The 22,557-nt window shown below is 41.3% G+C and overlaps 1 protein-coding gene across 1 annotated transcript in view; it reads right to left on the bottom strand.

Annotated features, from left to right (window-relative positions):
• aoc2 (amine oxidase copper containing 2) overlaps nucleotides 1–22,557 on the bottom strand; it is a 105,471-nt gene that overhangs the window by 79,253 nt on the left and 3,661 nt on the right. The gene's annotated exons all lie outside the window — the stretch shown is intronic.

Below are 22,557 nucleotides of genomic sequence, written 5' to 3'. Positions count from 1 at the left end.
ACTTAGATCTGCAGTGAACCAGGATTCACTGAATTATTCTGATGATGATCAACCATTTTATTTTGTCTTTTGTTTCTTTTTTGTGTACATAGTTCCTTAGCTTATTTTTATCTTAATTGTGCTTAGTAGTTTTAGTTAAGTTTCACTAGCCAAGTAGAGAGAGTTTGTTGATTAAAATATAGTGTTAATTCAGATCTCTCCAGGTACTCTGGCTTCCTCCCACAGTCCAAAAACATGACTGTTAGGTTAATTGGCTTCTCCAAATTGTCCTTAGGTGTGAGTGTGTGCATGAATGGTTGTTTGTCCTGTCTGTCTCTGTGTTGCCCTGCGACAGACTGGCGACCTGTCCAGGGTGTACCCCTCCTCTCGCCCAGTGAACGCTGGAGATAGGCACCAGCAACCCCCGCGACCCCATGAGGGATTAAGCGGTTTGGAAAATGGATGGATGGATGTTAATTCAGATAAACAGCATTCTATAGTAATGTTCTCTGGATGTTAATTTTTATATGTGTTAATAAATTATTGAACTTGAGGAGAAGTTGTCACACATTTTGTCTATATGTGTGCAGAGTTTGCTGTTAAAAGAACGGCAGTGCTCGAATCATTCCTTTCAACTATTGTCCTATTATCAGCCCTTGGGCTGATATTCACCAGACAATACCTAACAGACAGAGTTATTTATTAAACATTAAATAACTTTAAACAGTGTGCAATAGCACAACACTATCAAACTCCTTAAGTGCTCATAGGCCTACGGGAGGTTGATCAGCTGGTTCTCTGGTGTAGCCAGAGCAACCTGGAGCTCAACATGCTCAAAGCTGGGGAGATAGTCATGGACATCAGGAGGAACCCCCCCCCCCCCCCAAACTCACCTGCCCCCACTCTGCCCTCCATCACCATACTCAACTTCTCACCTCTGGTAAGCGCTACAGAGCACTGTAACCCTGAACCAGCAGACTCAGAAACAGTTTCTTCCCACAGGACATCACTCTCATGAAGAGATGACTCTGACAAAATAGTGCTTTTCGTTTTTACCCTTTGTATTATCATATTATATACACTGGACACCAAATCCACTGACCTCATGTACATAACATCATATACAATGATAATTTAGAAGAGCCTGCTGGAGAGACTGAACTGGGATAATGCTGCAGATCCAGATGGTGTCTACCTTCACAGAACTGTGAAGAGCAGCTCTCTGGGATTCTAAAATACCACTTCAACCTAACCTGACCAAGGAGAAGGATCCAGTGTTGTGGAAAACCTCCAACAAAGTTCCTTAACAAAGAAAACTCACCCATCAGTCATCAATGTCTTAAGACCTGTTGCCCTGACATCCCACATTATGAAGGAGAGACTCCTGTTGGCCCACCAAGCAAACAAGCACCCCCTGAAGTTAGCTTTTTGTCATGGAGCAGGAGTTGAAGATGCACTCACTTCAACAAATTCACTGTCATTTAGACAGGGTAGATAACATGTGAAGATCATATTATTTGATTTTGTCACTGCATTTAGCACAATCAGGCCTGATTTGCTTTGTCAGAAACTCCAGAAGACTCAGGTGGAAGCCTCAACAATCGCCTGAATCAGAGACTACCTGACAAACAAACCACAGTTTGTGAGACTGAGGGGCTGTGGTCTAACCAGGTAGCCAGCAGCACAGAAGCCCCACAGGTGACTGTACTCTCACCGTTCCTTTTCAGCCTACACCTCAGACTTCCAATACAAGACAGACTCTGCAGAAATACTTAGATGACTCTGCAGTCATTGAGTGCATCAGTAAGCTGAGTACAGGGAGCTGGTGGACAGCTTTGTGGCATGGTGTGGAAGCAATCATCTCATTCTGAATGTGGAATAAATAAAGGAGATGATTGTAGGTTTCAGGAGAAACAGGGATAGTATCAACACTATTACCATCCTGGGAGAAGAAGTGGAGATGGTAGAGTATAAATACCTCTGTGTTCACCTGGACAACAAAGTGAACTGGAGACACAACTGTAAAGCTGTCTACAAAAAGGGGTAGAGCAGATTGTACTTCCTGATGAAGCTTAGGTCCATTAGGGTTTGCAGCTGTATGGAAAACCTGGAAAAGCTGACTCCGTCAGCTCCTTTCCTGACCCCCCTCTGACTCCAGGAAGTAGCCATATGGTCAGATTTACAAGATGATTTATCTCTAAACACCAACTGCTCACAATAGCAGCATAAGACAAAATATTACAAACCAAGGAAGCCCCAAAATGATTTTATACAAAATAACTGTGCTTCATTCACTGGAGATCCCAGCAAACCTGCACAGATAAACTGGTATATGTAATAGATGGATGGAAGATACAGAATCTGTATTGGAATGAGGGAGGGAGTAAAAGATATATTGGGAACCCACTTTTCTAGCATGACCACACATTCCTGAATAACAGGGACAGTCTCAGTTTTGGACGATCTATCCCTTTTTATATTGTACCCAGATTTGTCTGTAATTTCACCACTTTCTTAATAAGAACAAGACCTAAAGTTGAGCAACAATGGTTATAATGGGAGGTTATTATGATGCTGTCAGCTACAGACAGAGACAGCTGTCAATATCCCTTCCCCTTACACACACACACACAACGTACCTGTCAGACCTGTATAAAGCCCTCCCCCCTTCTTGGAGCAGCTCAGCTCCAGTAAAATAATTTTGTGCCTGGATTTCTCCATCTTTAGTCTGATGGCTATTCTCAGGTGGCGGTTAATATTAAGTTAGGTATGATTACAACCATGTCACAATGTTTACGATCAGGAATCAGGTATGTTATTTTTCACCTTGGTTTAATTACATGAAGATTATTACCACGTTACCGTGTGACCGCCCTACACTCCAACTCCTGCTGTCCCGTGGGCGCTGTATTAAACTCTCTGAGGATTATGCTCTTCTCCTCACTTATATTATTCTTATGTTGAAACAGTCTAAATATATTCACATGCAGACAGACTTTCTCCTCTTGATCAGTGTACCAGTGCCTCCTTTCTGGCCTCAAAGACCCCAGAAATTTTGCACCTGACTTTCAATCGTATTAAATATAGATGTAAAAATTGTGCCAGGAATCAGTTTCAGCTTTGATAAATCATTTTGCGGGGGGGTGGTAAGTATAAACATTTATATATCCCCCTCCCATAAATTTGCGGGGTTTGGTGATTAGCATGTGATCTGCAAATTCATTAAGGCAAATGCACAAAAACGTTTTCACTCGCTGTTCCACTAATTTTACACATCCAAATTGCGCATGTTTTAATACTTTGTACACACATGTTTTAATACACAGATGTTTTATTACCTGCAGATCTTTTCAAGATCCAGCCCTTTGTCTTTTGAAATGTATAGCATTGATATGAGTTCTAAATATCAATATTGTTATCTCGTTTCATTTCTGTGGAGGATCTCATGATCTCAGACATGCTAATTTGCAAGCATGTTTTTGGGAACCACTGAAATCCCAATTAAATTTTGTCATATTCAATATGGAAAAAACAATTTACCTGTAAATCACTTTGTAATGCACTGATCTACTGCAGGGCCAGCCTAAGCCTCCAAGGGCTATTTTGGCCAGTATTTGTAACAACCCCCATTTGATTGTTTCAAGTTGTAGGTTCCTAGGGGTTGTGCATTCAGTCAGCTTTTCGCCTTACAGTATTATTTATTCTTGTTTTGTGTTTATTTAGTCTGTAGATTCTGTTCCCTCCTCCTTGTCATTATTTAGGATTTTGTTCATTATGGATTAGTTAAAAAAAAGAGGCTGCGCAGTGGGTAGAGCTGTTGCCTTGCAACAAGAAGATCCTGGGTTCAAGTCCAACCCTGGGTCTTTCTACATGGAGTTTGCATGTTCTCCCTGTGCATGCGTGGGTACTGAGGCTTCCTCCCACAGTCCAAAAACATGACCGTTAGGTTAATTGGCTTCTCTAAATTATCCTTAGGTGTGAGTGTGTGCGTGAATGGTTGTTTGTCCTGTTTGTCTCTGTGTTGCCCGGAGACAGACTGGCGACCTGTCCAGGGTGTACCCTGCCTCTTGCCCAGTGAACGCTGGAGATAGGCACCAGCAATCCCCGCGAGGGATTAAGCGGGTCAGAAAATGGATGGATGGATTAGTTAACTTAGTTTACTTGTTTCTGTTAAGATCCTTACTTCCCTGCCTGCCAGTCATCAGTTCAATTAGGGAGTTTATTTTGTCAGTCTGTTTATTCTGGATGATTATATTCTTGTTAGGTTCTGTTTTCTTTCCTGTCTCTTACCATCTCAATGCTCCCTCTCACCTTCAGCTCATTACAATTATGTCATTCACCTGTACTAATCACTCTCAGCTGCCATCCCGTTTCCTCCCCCAAATAACATGTCGGTTTCCTCTCCTTCATCTTCGGATTCGCTGTTATGCTGCCCTTGTTCTGGTTCTTGTCATTGTCAGATAAGATAAGATAAGATAGTCTTTATTGATCTCACAATGGAGAAACTTGTCACATCGGCTCATACAAGAAGGTGCAGAGTAGGGAAGGTGCATTCAGTTATATACAGTGAGTCTTCATATATACAATGGGTCAAAAAGAATACCAAGAAAATAAAAATACAAAAAAGGAAATAGGAATGTAAATGTCTCATTTACATTCTTAGTGGTATATATATATATATATATATATATATATATATATATATATATATATATATATATATATATACTTAAATATATACATATATCTATGCGCCTACATACATACGTACCTACGCATATATACGTGCATATACATTGTATACATTTGTACATACATACATACATACATACATACATGTGTACTGACTTATGTTCAGGTGTTGATAGCAGCAGAAGTCACTACATCAGGATTATTGCACGGGTTGTAGGACAGTGTATTAAATAGATTATTGCACCTTGGTTATTGCACATTAATTATTACAGTTATGGTCACAGTTGCAGTTACAGTGCAGCATTGTAAAATCTGATAGCAGCAGGAATAAATTACCTGCGGTAGCGCTCCTTTTTACAGACAGGATGTCTAAGTCTTGCACTAAAGGAGCTGCTCAGCTCCTCTACAGTCTGGTGAGGTGGGTGGAAGGTGTTGTCCATGATGGATGTGAACTTGGACAACACCCTCCTCTCAGCTACTTCCTCCATCGAGTCCAGAGTGCAGCCTAGGACAGAAGTGGCCTTCCTCACCAGCTTGTTCAGTCTCTTTCTGTCCCGCTCTGTGCTGCCAGGAGCCCAGCAGACGACAGCGTAGAGGAGGGCTGAGGCCACCACAGAGTCATAAAAAGTTTTTAGCAGAGGCCGACTCACTCCAAAGGACCTCAGCCTCCTCAGGAGGTGGAGGCGGCTCTGGCCCTTCTTATGCAGAGCGTCGGTGTTGTGAGTCCAGTCCAGCTTATTGTTGACGTGAACACCCAGGTATTTGAAACTCTCCACAGTTTCTATGTCCTGCCCCTGGATGTTCACAGGTGAGTGAGGTGGGGGTCTTCTCCTGAAGTCGATCACCATCTCCTTGGTCTTACTGGTGTTTAAGCACAGGTGGTTCTTCTCACACCAGTCCACAAAGTCCATGATGACCGACCGGTACTCCAGCTCGTTCCCCTCAGACACACAGCCCACAATGGCCGAGTCATCAGAGAACTTCTGAAGGTGGCAGCTGTCCGTGTTGTAGGTGAAGTCCGAGGTGTAAAGAGTGAAGAGAAACAGAGACAGAACAGTGCCCTGGGGGGCCCCGGTGCTGCAGAGTGCCACCTCTGACTGACAGCCGTGCAGCCGCACGTACTGAGGGCGGTTAGTGAGGTAGTCCATGGTCCAGTCAGCTAGATGTTTGTCCACCCCAGCGTCCTCCAGCTTCTCCCTCAGCAGCACCGGTCTGATGGTGTTGAAAGCACTGGAGAAGTCAAAGAACATGACTCTCACAGCGCTCCCGGTGGTCTCCAGGTGGGCGTGCGCCCGCTGCAGCAGGTAGATGATGGCATCCTCTACTCCAATGTTGGGCTGGTAGGCAAACTGCAGCGGGTCCAGGGTGGGGCTCACTGCGGTGCGCAGGTGAGCTAGGATGAGGCGCTCCATGGTCTTCATCAGGTGGGAGGTCAGGGAGACTGGTCTGAAGTCGGCCGGTTCCCTGGCGTACGGCGTTTTGGGAACCGGTACCACACAGGAGGTCTTCCACAGGGTGGGCACCACCCCCAGGCTGAGGCTCAGGTTGTAGATGTAGCTGAGGACCTCACAGAGCTCATATGCACAGGTCCTCAGTAGCCTGGGGGGGATGCCGTCCAGTCCTGAGGCTTTCCTTTGTTTCAGCCTCGTCAGCTGTCCTCTCACCTGCATTGGTGTGACTGTGAGGGGGGAGGAAGGTAGGGCTGAAGGTGTGGATGGGTCAGTCGTTGATAGGAGTGGCGGTGGGGGGGATGGTAGGTCTCTGGAGGGCTGGTGGTTGGAGACGTGTAGAGAGTTGACGGCAGGGAGGGGGCCAGTTTGGGGGGAGTCAAACCGAGTGAAGAATGTGTTCAACTCATCTGCAGACTTGGTGTCTCCGTCTGCAGCCCTGCTGGTCCTCTGCCGGAAGCCGGAGATGTTCTTCAGACCTCTCCACACATCCCTGACGTTGTTCTGCGCCAGCTGCTCCTCCATCTTCTTCCCATAGTCCTTCTTTGCTGCCCTGATCTTCCACTGGAGCTCCCGCTGGACTCTACGCTGCTCCTCTCTGTCCCCTGAGTAGAAAGCCCTCTTCTTCTGGTTCAGGAGGACTTTCAGCTCAGGGGTAACCCAGCGGGGGTTGTTTGGAAAGCTTCGTAGCCGTCGTGTTGGCACGATGCTCTCCACACAGAAGTTCATGTAGTCAGTGATGCATTCAGTCAGGCTGTTGATGTCATCACCATGAGAGCTTTGGAACATGCTCCAGTCTGTGGTTCTGAAACAGTCCTTCAGTTTCTCACTGGCTTCGTCTGACCAAACTTTCACTGACTTCTTCTGTGCCTTTTGTCTCCTCACCAGTGGAATGTAGTGGGGGAGCAGATAGACGAGGTTGTGGTCTGAACGTCCCAGAGGGGGGAGGGGGGCGGAGGTGTAAGCGTCCTTAACGTTAGCATAAAAAAGGTCCAGCGTTTTATTGTCCCTTGTTTTACACGTGACGTACTGGGTGAGCGTGGGGAGGGTGGAGCGGAGGGAGGCATGGTTGAAATCCCCTGTGATCAGCAGGAGAGCGCGGGGGTGCTGTGTTTGAAGATTGTTTACAGCGGCGGCGTCCGCGGAGGGAGGGATGTAAACACAGAGCATGATCACGTGGCCGAACTCTCTCGGCAAGTAATAAGGTCTTAAGCTCACTGCGAGAAGTTCATCCGAGCAGCATATCTGCTGCTTCACGTGAACATGCGCCGCGCTACACCACCTCTCATTCACAAACACCGCCAGCCCTCCCCCTCTCTTTTTTCCGCTCCCCGCAAAAGTTCTGTCCGCGCGGATAAGTTTAAAGCCGTCCAGGGAGATCACTGAGTCCGGGACAGATCCATCTAACCACGTCTCCGTGAAGGACATAATGCTAGCGTCTCTGTACTTACTTTGGAAATGGGTTAGTGCTGTGAGTTCCTCGGTCTTGTTCCGTAAAGATCTAACGTTTCCAGTGACAACCGATGGTAGATAACCTTTCCTCCGCTTCGTAATCCCGCCACGACAGCCTCCTCCGTATTTCTGCGGGGATGTATAGTTTCTCAGCGTGGTGATGAACGGGGCCGCAGCGCGAGGAGTCACATAGTCCAAGAAGCTGGTTCCTCATGTAGATTAAGGGACGCTCAGAGTTGCGGACAAAGGGATCTCCACTCGCGGCATCGAAATGTGCCGAAAGTAACAAAAATATAATCACTAGAGTCCCAAGAGTTGGTTTCTTCAGGGCATATAGGCTCAGAATACCCGATCTGGTATTCAAAAATATACAAGCAATCCAGAAAACACAATAAAAAGGAGAAAGTAGGAAAAGAAGGGATACCGCCGATGTGACTGGCTGCTGCCTGTGCAGCGCCATCTTGGAATCTTGTTCACCCTGCCAGTAGGTTTTGCCATTTGGTTTATATTAAATACCATTTCTTCACTTGATCATGCAGCTCCCAAGCTCTTGTCTGCGCCTTGGTCCATCTTCAAACACACAACCTCTGACAGAGTTAAGGATTGGTGCAATCAAATCTTGATGGGATCATTTACACACCTACTATGAACTCACTGCAGCTCTGGCATTGCTGCTTATATTTTCCTGTACGTCATCTTGTTTTATTGGCTGTAATAAAATAAACTACTACGCCATGTATTTACAGTAAAAGTCTTGTTTATTGTTTTCAAAAAACTGCAACAGCATTGGGCAAAAATAATCTACAGTTTAAGAACAAGCAACAACACAAAAAATAATGTCCACCATTCCATTTTCCATCACGCTTGTCCCTTGTGGGGTCTCAAGGGGTGCTGGTGCCTATCTCCAGCATTCAATGGGCAAGAGGCAGGGTACACCCTGGATTTGGGGCTGGACTTGGAACCACAAAAATAAATTATATTGTACTGAAGCAAGACATAATTAAATTAAATAAACAATAAAATGTCAAACAAATACTTAAATAATATTAACCTGAAACCAGGTAAAATTTATTTAAAACAAATGCAAAGTCAAAAAAATTGTTCCTAAAACTTTTTAAATATATGTGAATACAAGCAAAAGTTTGTTTAAAAAAATAACTGAACTACCTTTATGCAAACTAATAAAATTTTATTTTTATAGCGCCAATTCACAATATATGTCATCTGAAGACACTTTACCAAGTCAAATTCAATAAAATCATACAGATTGGTCAAAAAGTGTCCAATCTAAGGAAACCCAGCAGATTACATCAAGTCTTCCACATATTTAATTTTTTTTATCTAACTCTGTTCTTCCTCAATACTCCATTCATTTCTTAAAACCTGTCCATCCCTGCTGTTCTAGCTGCATAGTGATTTAAGTTCACTCAGTCTTGTTCCATATATCTCAAATAGTTTTTTATAATTTAAGCTTGGAAAAACTCAGCTGGTCATAATAGTATCCCTTACAGTCTTCAAATGGGATTTTTTTTAATTCTTAAAGCTTCTAAAGAATTTGTGCAAACAAGCCTTGACCAGTAGTTTCAGGAACTAAAAGAAACCCCAAAAAGTATTAACTTATTTCTGGTGTTTTACCAAGGTTTACGGTGTGCACAACAATTGACATCTGTTCTTGATGACTCACATCTAGGGTGAAATCTAGAATGATTGGAATCTTACATACCTCCCTTGCGGCTTTAATTATTATTATTATTATTTATTGTTGGGACTTTTGAAACAGCTTTTTGGAGGCCTAAAAATGCATGAAAACTCACCAAACTTTACCCAAAATTGTCCCCCGTGAGAAATCACATGATTTTAGTGTAATTGAAAACGGGCGTGGCAAACCCGCCCAACAGCGCCGGGCCAAACCATAACACATAGAAAGCTGAATTTTTTTTTACCTAGGTAGATTTTTTAAAATCATGACTTGTCTTAGGCATTTCAAGCTATCACTTTCAGATTTTTTCACCGTGGCAATAAGACATTGGGGGTTAAAAGTTATCAAAAGTTTGAAGAAATATCCATATTTGCCTTCGCTATAGCACCGCAAAAATCAAGTTTGTGGAAAACCATTAAAAACGCATTAAATCAGTAAGCCCCAAGCCATGCTTTGTCCGAGAATTATGAAACTCGGTAAGCACATGTAACTTTTCAGGCCCTACAAAAAAGCCTCTTGGACCAATTGTGTAAACCCTAAAGAAAGTCAATTAATTTTCATCAAAGTTGTCATTTTGTCATAAAAACGGGTATTATTTTTGACCACAAGATGGCAGCATTCTAACAAACCATTCATACACAGTCATAATTGGAAGCAGCTTTCTTTTAATAATACTTTGAACCTCTAATTTACCCATGTCTATTCTTATATCACTCTTACTTTTATTTATCGACTCTTTAGCTTTCTTATCAGCCATTTCATTACCTTTCACTCCTATATGTGCAGGAACCCAAAGAAACACAACTGATAACCCCATCATCTGAATATGATATAATATTTGTTGAATTACTAATAAGATATCTGGACGGCTTTCTGAATGATTTCTTTTTAAACTGATCAATGATGAACTTGAATCTGAACATATGACAGCTCTTAATGGTCTCGCTTCCTCAATCCATTGTACAGCAACTAATAATGCAATCATATTCTTTCATTTAATTTATTCCCTATATGCAGTTTAAACTCTGGAATTATTACAGCTACTCCAGTTTGTCCTAATTGATTTTTTGATGCATCCGTATACATTTTTACATAATTATAAAACTGTTCTATATATCCCTCCACTATTATAGAATTACATATATACATTTTATCTCTATTTTTCTTTTCCAATATTGTTAAATCTACTATTGTTTCAGGTAAAATCCATTGTGGTGTTATTGATAATGGTACTGTTGGACTAATATTTAAATTATTTAATCCTAATTCTGTTGCTTTCTGAATAATTGTCCAACCAAATGACTTATTATGAACCCTTTCTTTTTCACTGCAGGAATGTAAAGTTACTTTTGTAGGATGGATTTGATCGTGTCCTTGCAAATTAACCCAGTAAATTAATGACAGTTGTATTCTTCTCAGTCCTAACAGCATTTCACCCACTTCCACCTGTAAAGCTGATGTTGAAGTTGTCCTTATTGCTCCTGTTATTAAACGCAATGCTTGATATTGTATGATATCCATTTTTTTAAGTACTGTCTCCGATGCTGATCCATACACTATACTTCCATACTTAATTGTAGATCTAATTAGATTTATATAAACTAATCTTATAGCTTTCCTATCTGCTCACCATTCATACCCAACTAAACATCTCAATATATTAAGTATCTTTTTACATTTTTCAATAACCTTATCTATGTGCACTTTCCGGGATGGTTTTTCATCAAACCATACTCCTAAGAATTTAAAATGCTTTACTCTCTCTAGATCTTTGTTCTGCCCTAAATATGATTTATCTGTTTAAAAGACATTTAAAAACTACTTTGAAATGTTAATATACCGTTCTCTATTTTATATGTATTTGCGGTGCTTTTATGTTGAAAATCTTCCGAACCGGAAGTAGGAAGTAGAACAAGAGAAAAGCGTGTGTGTATCGTCTCAGGGCTGCAACAATGCAGTTAATCTCTCAGACAGCAATGGTTGTAAGTGTTGCTCATTGTTTACAGATTCAATAAGATATGTTAATATCTTTTATAGGTATTTTGTGTATAAAAGCAACGGTAAAATGTTGTGGTCTGTGTGACAGCAGAGTGTGTGTGTTTACTTGCTAATTTGCCGCTTTTCTAGCCGGCTGTGAAAATGCCTGTTGAGTAAATATTACGCAGCTGATACGTTAATACTGATATTTACATGGCTGTTTATTAAGCCATTTTTTTGTATCTTTCTTTTCTAGTTTTACACCGAATTCAAAGCAGTCAGAAATGCTGACTAAATGTGTAAGAAGATAATAAAGGAGCAAGCCGCTCACTTCCTGGCTTTTGAATAAGGAGTTTGGCTGGCTGTTTATCTGTGTTCACGCAAGAGCAAAGCACTTAGAGAGAACAGTACAATATTGATTATATAACTTCAGTTGTACTTCTTGATTTCTTTGTTTTATCTACCGAAAATGTAAAACTCCATTTGTAAGACCATTGTTCAATCTTATCAATTGCTTTTTGGACTTTCCCTACAATAAATTTAACATTCCTTCCACGTTTCCAAATAGCTCCGTCATCAGCAAACGATAAACAACCCAATAAATTTTCTATTTGTTTAAATGCATCATTTATCATAACTGAAAATATTAAAGGACTTGTAATACTGCCTTGTGTGGTTCCATTTTCTATTTCATTTCTCCCTGAAAGACTCTTACCAACTCTTACCTGTATTATACGTTCTGTTAAAAAGTTCTCTATCCAATGATAAATTCTTCCACAAATTCCCATTTTCCTCAATTTGATCAATAATCCCTCTTTCCACATCATATCATAAGCCTTTTCTATATCTAAGAACACTGCCAAAACACTTTTATTTATTAACTATTAGTACCTAATGTTGTAAACACACAATTGGATCCATAGTATTCCTTCCTCTTCTGAAACCACTTTGATAATTTGATAAGTACCCCTTTGATTCAACAAAATAAATTATTCTTTCATTTACCATTTTCTCCATAATTTTACTTAAACATAATGTTAAATCAATAGGTCTATAATTTTCTGGTTTTGAGCTATCTTTACCCGGTTTTGGAATTGGAACCACAATAGCATATTTCCAACTTCTAGGTAATTTCCCATTTTCCCATATCCAAATATAAATATCTAATAATATTAATTTTGAGTATTCACTTAGCTTATTTATCATTATATAACATATTTGATCACTCCCTGGGGTTGACATCTTAACTTTCCTCATGGCTTGTTTTAACTCCGCAATAGAAAAATTGATTTTAATAACAACTGCCGTTGTTCTATCACTAACTAAAACTGGATAACTATAATCCCTTCTTATACCATTCATTTGTTTAATCATTTTCCATACTTTGCCTATATCTGTTTCTCTTCCTAATGAATTACAATAATTTCTCCAATATTCTCTTTTTGCATTTCTTATAACTCTTTTTACTATAGCTTGCATCTTCTTGTATTCAATTAAATTTTGAAAATTCTGATTTCTTTTTAGAATTTTAATAGCTTTATTTCGGGATTTAATAGCCTGGTCACATTCTATTGTCCACCATGGAATTATCTTCTTTTTATGTATCCCTCCTTTCTTTGGAACTGACTGTTGAACAGCTTCTATGATTGAACTACAAAAGATTTTGTTTAATGAATCAATATCAAGATTCATGTCAATTTCCTTAATTTTATCTTCACTTATTTCCTTATATTTCTCCCAATCTGCTCTACTAAATGACCAGTTACATAATCTTTCAAAATTGTACTCTTGTATATTAATGCCCACTTCAACCATCATAGGAAAATGATCACTTCCTATAAGTGTATTTTTGTTAAACTTCCAAAAAGAAAATCCCGCCAGTGAATCAGAAACTAATGTAAGATCAATAGTAGATTCTGTACCAGTCCTAATGTTTAATCTTGTTCCATTTCCATTATTTATACACACTAGATTTTTAGATTCCATTAATTCCTCAATAACTAATCCATTTTCACCTGTTTTATAATCCCATATTAAACTATGAGCATTGAAATCTCCACACCATATTACTCTTCCATCTAAATGCTTTATTATTTCCTCTAATAAGTTATATGATAATCTTTTACAAGGATTATAAAAATGTATCACTGTCATAGTTTAGTTTTGACTCTGCTTTTGTTTACTATTAGTTTTCAGTTTTTCCTCTTTGTTTGGGTTTTTAGTTAGGGTTTGACTTTATTTATGGTTAGCTTCTGTTGTCATCATCCATTCTTAGTCAGCCTTCACCTCACCTTCCTCTGCAGTCAGTCACACCTGGTAGCAATTTACTAATTAATCAGTCTGACCCTTGTTCCTCCCTATTTAAACCCTCCTCTGTCTTAATTTCCTCACTAGGCCGTCTTCAGTCATCTACCTCTCCATGCCAGTCCTCAGTGTGCCTTGGGAATTACGTTCTGCTTTCTTGTTTAAGGTTAGTCCTGCCAGCTTCTCTAAAGACTCTGATCTGTGCTCTGGTGTCTCCGAAGAGCTGCTAAGCTTACTAGCCGTCCTGAAGAAGCTCTGATCTGTGCCCTGGTGTTTCTGAAGAGCAGCTCAGAGCACTCCCGGCCAACTATGGACTCTCGCTCCAGGCCGTTAGCTCCTGCCATCATCTGCACCTCTGACCCTCGCTAATCCTGATCCTCTGGCTTCATCACTCACCATCCAGCATACTTCCTTCAATAAAAACTCTAACTTTTAGTCCCCTGTGTGCGTCCTGAGTTCATCAAACAAACCTTGACAATCACTTTTTCCCTCTTTAGTCCAAATTTCTACTGCAACATACTCCAGCGTTTTTCCTTTATCTAAAGCCGGGCGTACACTGTACGAGTTTTTCCCCTTTTCGGGCCGATTCTTCAGTCGTGCGAGCATTTTTTGAATCGGCCGAATTTCAGCTTGATCGTAGAGGGGGGGAGGAGGGGGGAATGGCTTCTCACGACTACCTCCCGATCAGGAATCGGACGATCGGTGAAAATCAAACATGTTTGAAATTCAGTTGGCTGTCGTGAGGTTTTTGTGAGCGCATCCTGCTGTTCAAGCAGAGCTACGAGGGGGCGCCCTCCCCTCCTCTCCGTCCCCGCCAGCGGAGGGAGGGAAGCGGGCGTCCCTGAAGCAACCTCCGGCCGGTGTTGGGGAGGGCGAGCCGTCCGGTCCGCGCAACGCGCTGGCCGCCTGTTTCGGCACTCATCCGCGGTCCGCCGCCTGTTTCAGCACTCCTCCGCGGTCCGCGCTGGCCGCCTGTTTCGGCACTCCTCCGCGGTCCGCCGCCTGTTTTCGGCACTCCTCCGCTCGCGGGGGGGGGGGGGGGGGGGGTGGGGGTGCGGGCCGGGTGACCTGCCGTGCCGCGCGGCCGCCGGTGCGTCTCGTCCCTCCTCTCTCCCCTCCGTTCCCCCGATGCCCGGTGCCTCCTGCGGGCTCGAACCCCTGCTCTGGGTCCCTGTCACCTACCGTCGCTTGCCACCACAGCGAGCGGTCCCAGAGGGGACACGACGTACAGTGTGAGCAGTCCGGTCTCGTCCGAGCGTCGCGGCGCACAGATCGTGAGCGGTGAACTTTTTAAACCCCGCGGTTCCGTCGCACAGTTTGAGATGTATATAAGTACCACGACTGAAAAACTCGTACAGTGTACGCCCGGCTTAAGATTCGAAATTGTATCCCTTGTTTTAGAAAAATTACACATCCTCCTCCACTACCCTCCTCTCTATCTCTACGAATACTATTATATCCATTAATAACAAAATATAATGAAGGTTTTAACCATGTTTCTTGAACACATAATTTCAGGTTTTATTTTGAGCTTTTGTATAAATCCTTTTAATTCTTGACCATTTGCAACTAAACTTCTGGCATTCCATTGTAGTATTAGCATGCTACTTAATCACCTGTTCCTGCCTGTTTGCCATCTGCCTCAAGTTTTTGTTTAACTTGTTCCCAGGAAATATTCCTCATTCATAAGAATTTTTCAGCTCCTTTAACAATGATTTAGATTTTTTCAGTTTTATGTTTGACCTGGGGCCCGTTCTTTGTACATCGCTAACTCAGCTGGATTTGATTGTTGACGATTTGGCATGATCTTGGATCGTTTGGTTCTTCGAAACTCATCCTGGACTTGTTGTCATAGCAACATGTGCGCCAGCTTAAACCTGCTTGCGAACAGGCTTATTTCATGTAAACAGGATTAGATCGCAGCTTTATAAGCGGAGGAGATAGGGAAGTCTGTCGTAGCCATGTTCGTTTTTACGCCTGCAAACTATTGCGGAAGGTGCAAGAATAATTTGCAGAGTTTTTTGAATTAATCGCGTATTGCGCAATAGACAGGATCCATTAGCGCAGCGCGACAGTGTAATTGTAGAGAGATTTTTCTTGGTGGCTGTTATAAACACACAAGCACTGTTTTTAACAGTGGCTTTTAAAAAGGAAAAAGTGGGGTTAGAGCCATAAATAGAAAATATTTATGTTATTTGTATGATGGTTTGCTTTTTATTTTTATCATATTCAGTAAGAAGATTTGTTCAGGCCATTTTATTGTGAAGTTTAGTTTTATTTTGAAAGGCTTGCTTTCTGTCGAGCCGTATATTGTATTAGAAAAAACTATGGATGGATTATCTAGACACAGAGCAATACAGTTTTACCGTGTAAACTGTGTATGACTTGGAAAAGGAAGAACTTCATTTTTTAGAGATAAAGAATTTTTTTTGTTAAAATTCCCAGTTTGCACGGGTCCTTTACTTCCAGTGTCTAAGGATTGACACTGAAATTTGGATCTCTTGACATAACAAGTGCCTTTTTAAAATAAAGTATATTAATTAAAGGCTACCATTTTGTAGAATATTCTTGTATTTCACTTTTACTTGTCCCCATGTTCTAGTGGGTCCCGTGGAGGCTCTGATATAAAAGAACAAAGTCAATATGAAATTATTAAAATGCAAAAATTCATACTGTAGAAAGTGATAGAAACATCTACCATGGACAGTATTTACGCATTAATTTGTCTGCTACTTTTTGCCAGCCCTCTCTCCTGGCTTTAGCAGATTTTGAGGTGTTACCTGTCGTTTTAATTAATGACTCAAATTCGGCATAACCTTTCATTAAAAGCTCGTGTTCTGCTTGGAAGAAAAATTGTGGATGTTCTTTGGCCATGCTGAACAGCCAATAGCAGCGTTGCTGATCATTGTTTATACTATCGATACATTTCCCCTTTTAAACAAACGCATGAACGCGCAGTTATCTCAGATAACTCAGTCCAGCGATACTAATCATAAACAACAGATGTGTTCGAAGAACCCAATTAGCCGGATCATGATTAGCCAGATGAAATAATCTTGGATGTGTCATTTGATCTCGGATGTTTTAAGCAACGTACGAAGAATGGGCCCCTGGCCCGTGCAGTTAATAACAAAAGCCATAAACAAAACTAGCTTGTCAACAGGGTTACATACCCTGCCATTCTGCTCTGGTTCTTGTCTCAATATTTGTATGTTACCCACATTTTTCTTTTGCTGCTCGTGAACCTTCTTTACTGCCTCAGCATAATTTATTTGTTGTTTTCACTTTTTAAATCTCAGCCGCTTTCTTCCTAAATTCACACCCTCCATATGTTGCCCTGTGTTCCCCACCACAATTACAGCATTTATCCTGCACATTTTCACCACATTCTTGTATTTTGTGCTCCCCTCCACATTTTAAACATCTCTGTTTGCCCCTGCACACTGCAGCAATGTGACCATACCTCTGACACTTGAAACATTTAAGTGGAGGTGGAACATAAGGCCTAACTGAATAACACAAGAAACCCACTTTGACTCTATCTGGAACTTCTGGAGTAGAAAATTCCAGAAGCACAGATAAGCTGTCAACTCGCTCATTATTAACTGTTTTCTGCACTCTCTTTATATCCTTGACTTCAACATTATGGATGTTGTGTTTTAATTTCTTTGATCTTCACTGAATCATTTCTGACTGTGTCCAGAGTTGCTGTTTGGACCTCAACTTCCATGCCTATCTGGCCTACACTTTGAATCTTCCTCATCACTGCTCAATGATGATGAGAACTGGAAGTCCAGTCCTCATCATCATCCTCATCATCTTCTGCTAGCTGCTTTATGTCACTTTAATTGCCATCCAATATCATGTTGATGACATTTTCCCCGTTTAACTGTTTTCCCAGTTTAACACGGTTTAACTGTGATATAAATAATATTTTTCTGGGTAATTGGGCAATGTCTCAAAACATAAACCATTAATCTAAAAAACTGAATAAGAAGTTTTTGGTTATTGTTGCCTTAACCTCTCTAAAACTGGAAAAAACTTTCCTGCAAATCACTTGCGACCCAGCTCACGTGAACAGACATTTTGAAAAGGGAAAAAAAAAGCCATTCCACTGCCTGCAGTGTAATGATAATCCAATAGGGTGCAGAATACATGTATCAAATTATATCCAACAGGTTGTTGAGGTAAATATTGCTCACGTTCAAAGAAAAGAGTCCCTAGAAACCTATGTAGCAAATATGATACAAATGGCGATAAAGCGTATAAAGATTATACAGATTAACTCAGATTATACAGATTGGTCAAAAAAATTTCTATATAAGGGAACCAGTTAATTGCATCAAAGTCATGACAAGCAGCATTCTCTCCTGGAGAAGCGTAGAGCTACAGGGAGAGTCGTCTGTATTGTACATGGCTAGGCAGCAATCCCTCATACTGAGCAAACATGAAGTAACAGCAGAAAGAAAAACTCCCCATTAACGTGAGGGAAAAACCTCCAGCAGAACCGGGCTCAGTATGAACGGTCATCTGCCATGACCGACTGGGGGTTACAAAAGACAGAGAAGAGACACAACACAGCTGTTTAGAGCATTGAGCTTGGGAGCTTGGGTCACAGATGTTCTGAGTTCAACTCCCACAGACTGCCACTCTGGGTCCCTGAGCAAGACCCTTAACCCCTGATTGCTCCCCAGGCGCCGCACAGTGACAGCCCACTGCTCCCCAAGGGAATGGGTTAAGATACAGAAGTGAATTTCTCCATTGTGAGATCAATAAAGTTCAATTATTATTATAAGTATAGAGGTAGCTCCGGGTAACATGAGCCACTCTAACTATAAGCTTTGTCAAAAAGGAAAGTTTTAAGCTTAGTCCTAAAAGTAGACAGGGTGTCTGCATCACGGACCAAAACTGGGAGTTGGTTCTACAGGAGAGGAGCCTGGTAGCTAAAGGATCTGCCTCCCATTCTACTTTTAGAAACTCTAGGAACCACCAGCAGACCTGCAGTCTGAGAGCAAAGTGCTCTGTTAGGAACATAAGGGGTAACCAAAGCTCTGATATATGATGGAGCTTGATTATTAAGGGCTTTATGCGTTAGTAGAAAAATTTTAAATTCTATTTTTGATTTAACAGTAAGCCAGAATTGGAGAAATATGATCCCTCTTGTTGATTTTCATCAGAGCTCCTTCTGCAGCATTTTGGATCAGTTGAAGACTTTAAACTGCATTTTGTGGACTTCCTGATAGTAGTAAAGAATTACAATAGTCCAGCCTTGAAGTAACAAATACATGGACTAGTTTTTCAGCATTGCTCCTGGATAGAATGTTTTTAATTTAGAAGGTGAAAAAAGGAAATTCTGGAAACCTTTTTAATATGGGAGCAGGACTGTTCTTGCCAAACACCGTGACAAAACGGGTGAATTAGAGCGTGCTTTTACTTATTTTATTTTTGGAATCTAAACAATGCCGGTTGCACACAGAGGCATTCCAAATCGTCGCATGTAAGTTTCTTTTGTTTACCGAAGGACGAAGAAAGAAGAAAGAAATGGATAATTTCAATGAAAAGGGAGCAGGCATACAATCCCAATGGACTGTGGGAGCCATCATACCACGACGGAATTTGCAGTCTACATTTTATCTCCGGTAAATTCAACTTAATTCTGCACTAGTCATTGTTCTACTTAAATAGCGACGGAGAGGAGGTGGCGATCGCTAGACGGGGACGGGAGAAGCGGAGTCGATGCGCTGCAGCAGCAGCACGCCGCAAGTGCACCAGACAGCGGCTGCATTACGCCCGCTAGTACGTCTGTGTTTACGCTGCAACGTCGCTGACACCCCCACCCATTTTAATAACACAAAAACACCAAAATAATCCATAGTGAACAATGTTTTTTTTAACATACCGGGCGGGTCTTCCTCTCTGCTGAGAGTTGTGTCCAACTCCGCTTTCTGCTGTTACACAAACATGTCTGAACATTCATCCATCCATTTTCTGACCCGCTTAATCCCTCATGGGGTCGCGGGAGTTGCTGGTGCATATGTCCCGATATGAAATAATTGTAGCCCTCCAGTGGTTTCATTGTTTTCATGCTCTCTTGCCTGCCGTGTTGATAAGGTAGCTGTATATGTTGCGATACGGAACACTTGGCCAGCATTTCATAAAAGCTTTCTTAATGCAAGAAACGAAACCCTTAAACACATGAAACAACCATTAACTTTAAATACCTAAAAAGGTTTTGTTAACTTTTCACATGAAGCTGGATTAACAGCTAGTATGATACCTTTGATTAAGTTGGTATACTAATGTTTAAACCAGGGGTGTAAACAGTGGCGGCTGGCCAGTAGGGGGCGCTCGGGCGCCGCCCCCTTTAAATCGTTTAGATAATAAATGATTTCTGAACTGCAAAGTACTTAGAAATGTATTTATTCATACTGTGTGTCCAATAGACATGTTAGAATTTATTAAAATAGTAAATACATAATTCTATTTAATTGCTCACATTGTGCACACTTCCTATGTGCAGGGCGCCGGTCTAATGGGAGTGAATGTAGCCGCGTCAACTTTGGCAAGCACGTGATCTGAGGCTGACTTTTAATTGGTTATCTAGGCTTTTGCATAGGGGCGCACTGCTCTGCGTCCCGGACACACCCATTCTGTTGCGTCATTACTGGTAGAGTGTCAGTACTGGCTAATTTTTTTAAAAACATTGTGTGATTGGACAATCCCCGATTCGACTCAGCTCAGCTGCAGTTCGTTAGGTTGATTCACGGTTATGCTTGCAAAGTGGAGTAGTTTCAAAATGAGAGAAACTTCTGTTTTGTATTTACAAAAAAATGCTTTTACAAAGCGTTCACTTGAAGAAAAAAAACAGGATAAAGGAGCTTGGACCGGATCGTCTTAATTTACAAATTCAGCAGCAGGCAAGTGATCTCTCCACTCCATGGTTGGATAAAACAGTGTAGATAGTAGTCAGCCAGTGAAGAAGCGTCGGACACTCAGTGTAGAAGACCATGAAAGGATTGCTGCAGAGGTGAGTTGTTGTGGAAAATCACTGTTACACTGGTTTATAGTAATGTTATTTAATATATTAGGAAGATGTGCTTTGTAGTTAGAAATACCTTTAGTTGTGTCTATGCTGTGTAGGTATGTTGATATAATGTTTGTCAGCAAGATATTTTATTATTTAAGTTGTACTGAAGTTTATGGGTAATGGGGAATAAAACATTTGGTTACTGAATTTTGTATAATCTTGTCCCACAAAAATGCTGTAACACATTTCATAACACAGCCTTAAAAAATGGCAGCAAATGTTATTAAAATCAGGAAAACAATCTAGAAGAAGTCTTTTCAGAAACTGTCACGCTCTTGAAGATCCTCATCACCACACCCATGACCACAGCAGAAAGCTGAAAGGTGCTTTTCAACTCTGAAAAGAATCAAGACTTTTCTGAGAAACTCAATGACTCAGGACAGGCTGAATGCATTGGCCATGTTGTCAATGGAGAAAAGACTAGTCACAGAGATGACTGACTTTAACAATTAAGAATATAATTGAGAAATTTGCTGGGCAGAAGGAAAGGAGGGCAAAATTCATGTTCAAATAGTGCTATTTTTTAAGATTTGCTTTGTTTGTTTTTCATTTGTTTGTTTGTGTGCGCCCCCCTCAGTTTTTTTAGCACCAGCCGCCACTGGGTGTAAAACGTACGGCCCGCGGGCCAGATCCGGCCCGCCGAATGATTTAGTCCGGCCCAGTGGCCAAATGCATTATCATTATTCAATGGCTGTATCTCCTCGCTGCATCGATCAATATGCACCAAATCTTTTGTGAGTCGTGGAGGAGCGCTGCCCAACGCGTTCGTGTGAATCGCACGGTGGAAAGGCGGGGAAAATGCGTGACAGCTTCTGCGGTGGCTGGCGGCCGGCGGTGCGCGAACCCCCACGGTGGCCAATAGGCCAGAGGGGTGCTTGGCTGCGAGTTGTTTCTGTAATTATTAATCTAAGAATGTTTTGCACTACAATGAACAATTATAAAAGATGTTGACTGTTAACCTTCCAGGTAGATCAGAAGTGGTAGCAGATGCAGAAGAGGAGAAAGTGGGGACTAAGGATGGTGGTGCCAAACATTACTTAGTAGAGGATACAGATAACAATTATAGTCATGTTAGATGTTATTACTCTTGAAATCTGTGATGCTTAATTTATTATATCTTAAAAACAATTTAAAAGTTCCTATACCAGTGTTTTTTTGTTTGTTAGAAGAACAAAAATCCTGAAAATCAATTGATGAAATTGATTTTCCTTGCATGTAATTCTTAAGCTAAAAACTAAATGTATACATCTAAGGTGAATCATTCTCTCACCTGACACATTCCCCACTGCTGAACCTGTGGATGTGGACTGACACTGGGATGATTCTGTGGCTCCAAAGCGTTTTAACAATACTCCAAGAGATATTTCACATAACCTATAACATTTTTTACTCACATAAACTCAGGGGTGAAAATAGTTTGAAATTCTTTGTGGCACTATTACACCCCCATCCCACCCCACCCCTTTTCCTCGGATGAATATCCTGCATGGCCATTTCAGTGCAAAGTGGTCAGATTCCGCTACAAGTGGATACAAATTTGGCTATTTAACCTGCAGTGTGGTTCATTATAGTAACAAATATTTGGGCCTGTTTTTTGTCATTATTTTGTGTGTCCCAAACTTGTAAATTGGATTAGCACTGCCCAAAAATGGCAGGTTTAATAATTATGAAGAAGATACCGACCAAGGGAAAGGAGGTAGTGCCTTCTCCGTTCATGTGAACATCTTTAAATTCAAAGAACAAAAATATTAATCAGGACCTTTTTCCCTCTTATATATCTTAGAGCCACAAGAACGGCGAAACATGGCATGTGTGCCATTACATGAAATGTAATGGTACACGTTTTGAAGGCTGGCCGCTGATAAAAACCCCTAGCTCCAAGGGAAGGGAGGGGAGAGGAGAGGAGAAGTATAGGTAAG

The sequence above is a fragment of the Fundulus heteroclitus genome, unplaced genomic scaffold (genome assembly GCF_011125445.2).
Source record: "Fundulus heteroclitus isolate FHET01 unplaced genomic scaffold, MU-UCD_Fhet_4.1 scaffold_139, whole genome shotgun sequence".
NCBI lineage: Eukaryota > Metazoa > Chordata > Actinopteri > Cyprinodontiformes > Fundulidae > Fundulus > Fundulus heteroclitus.
This window is presented reverse-complemented; position numbering and strand designations above follow the sequence as displayed.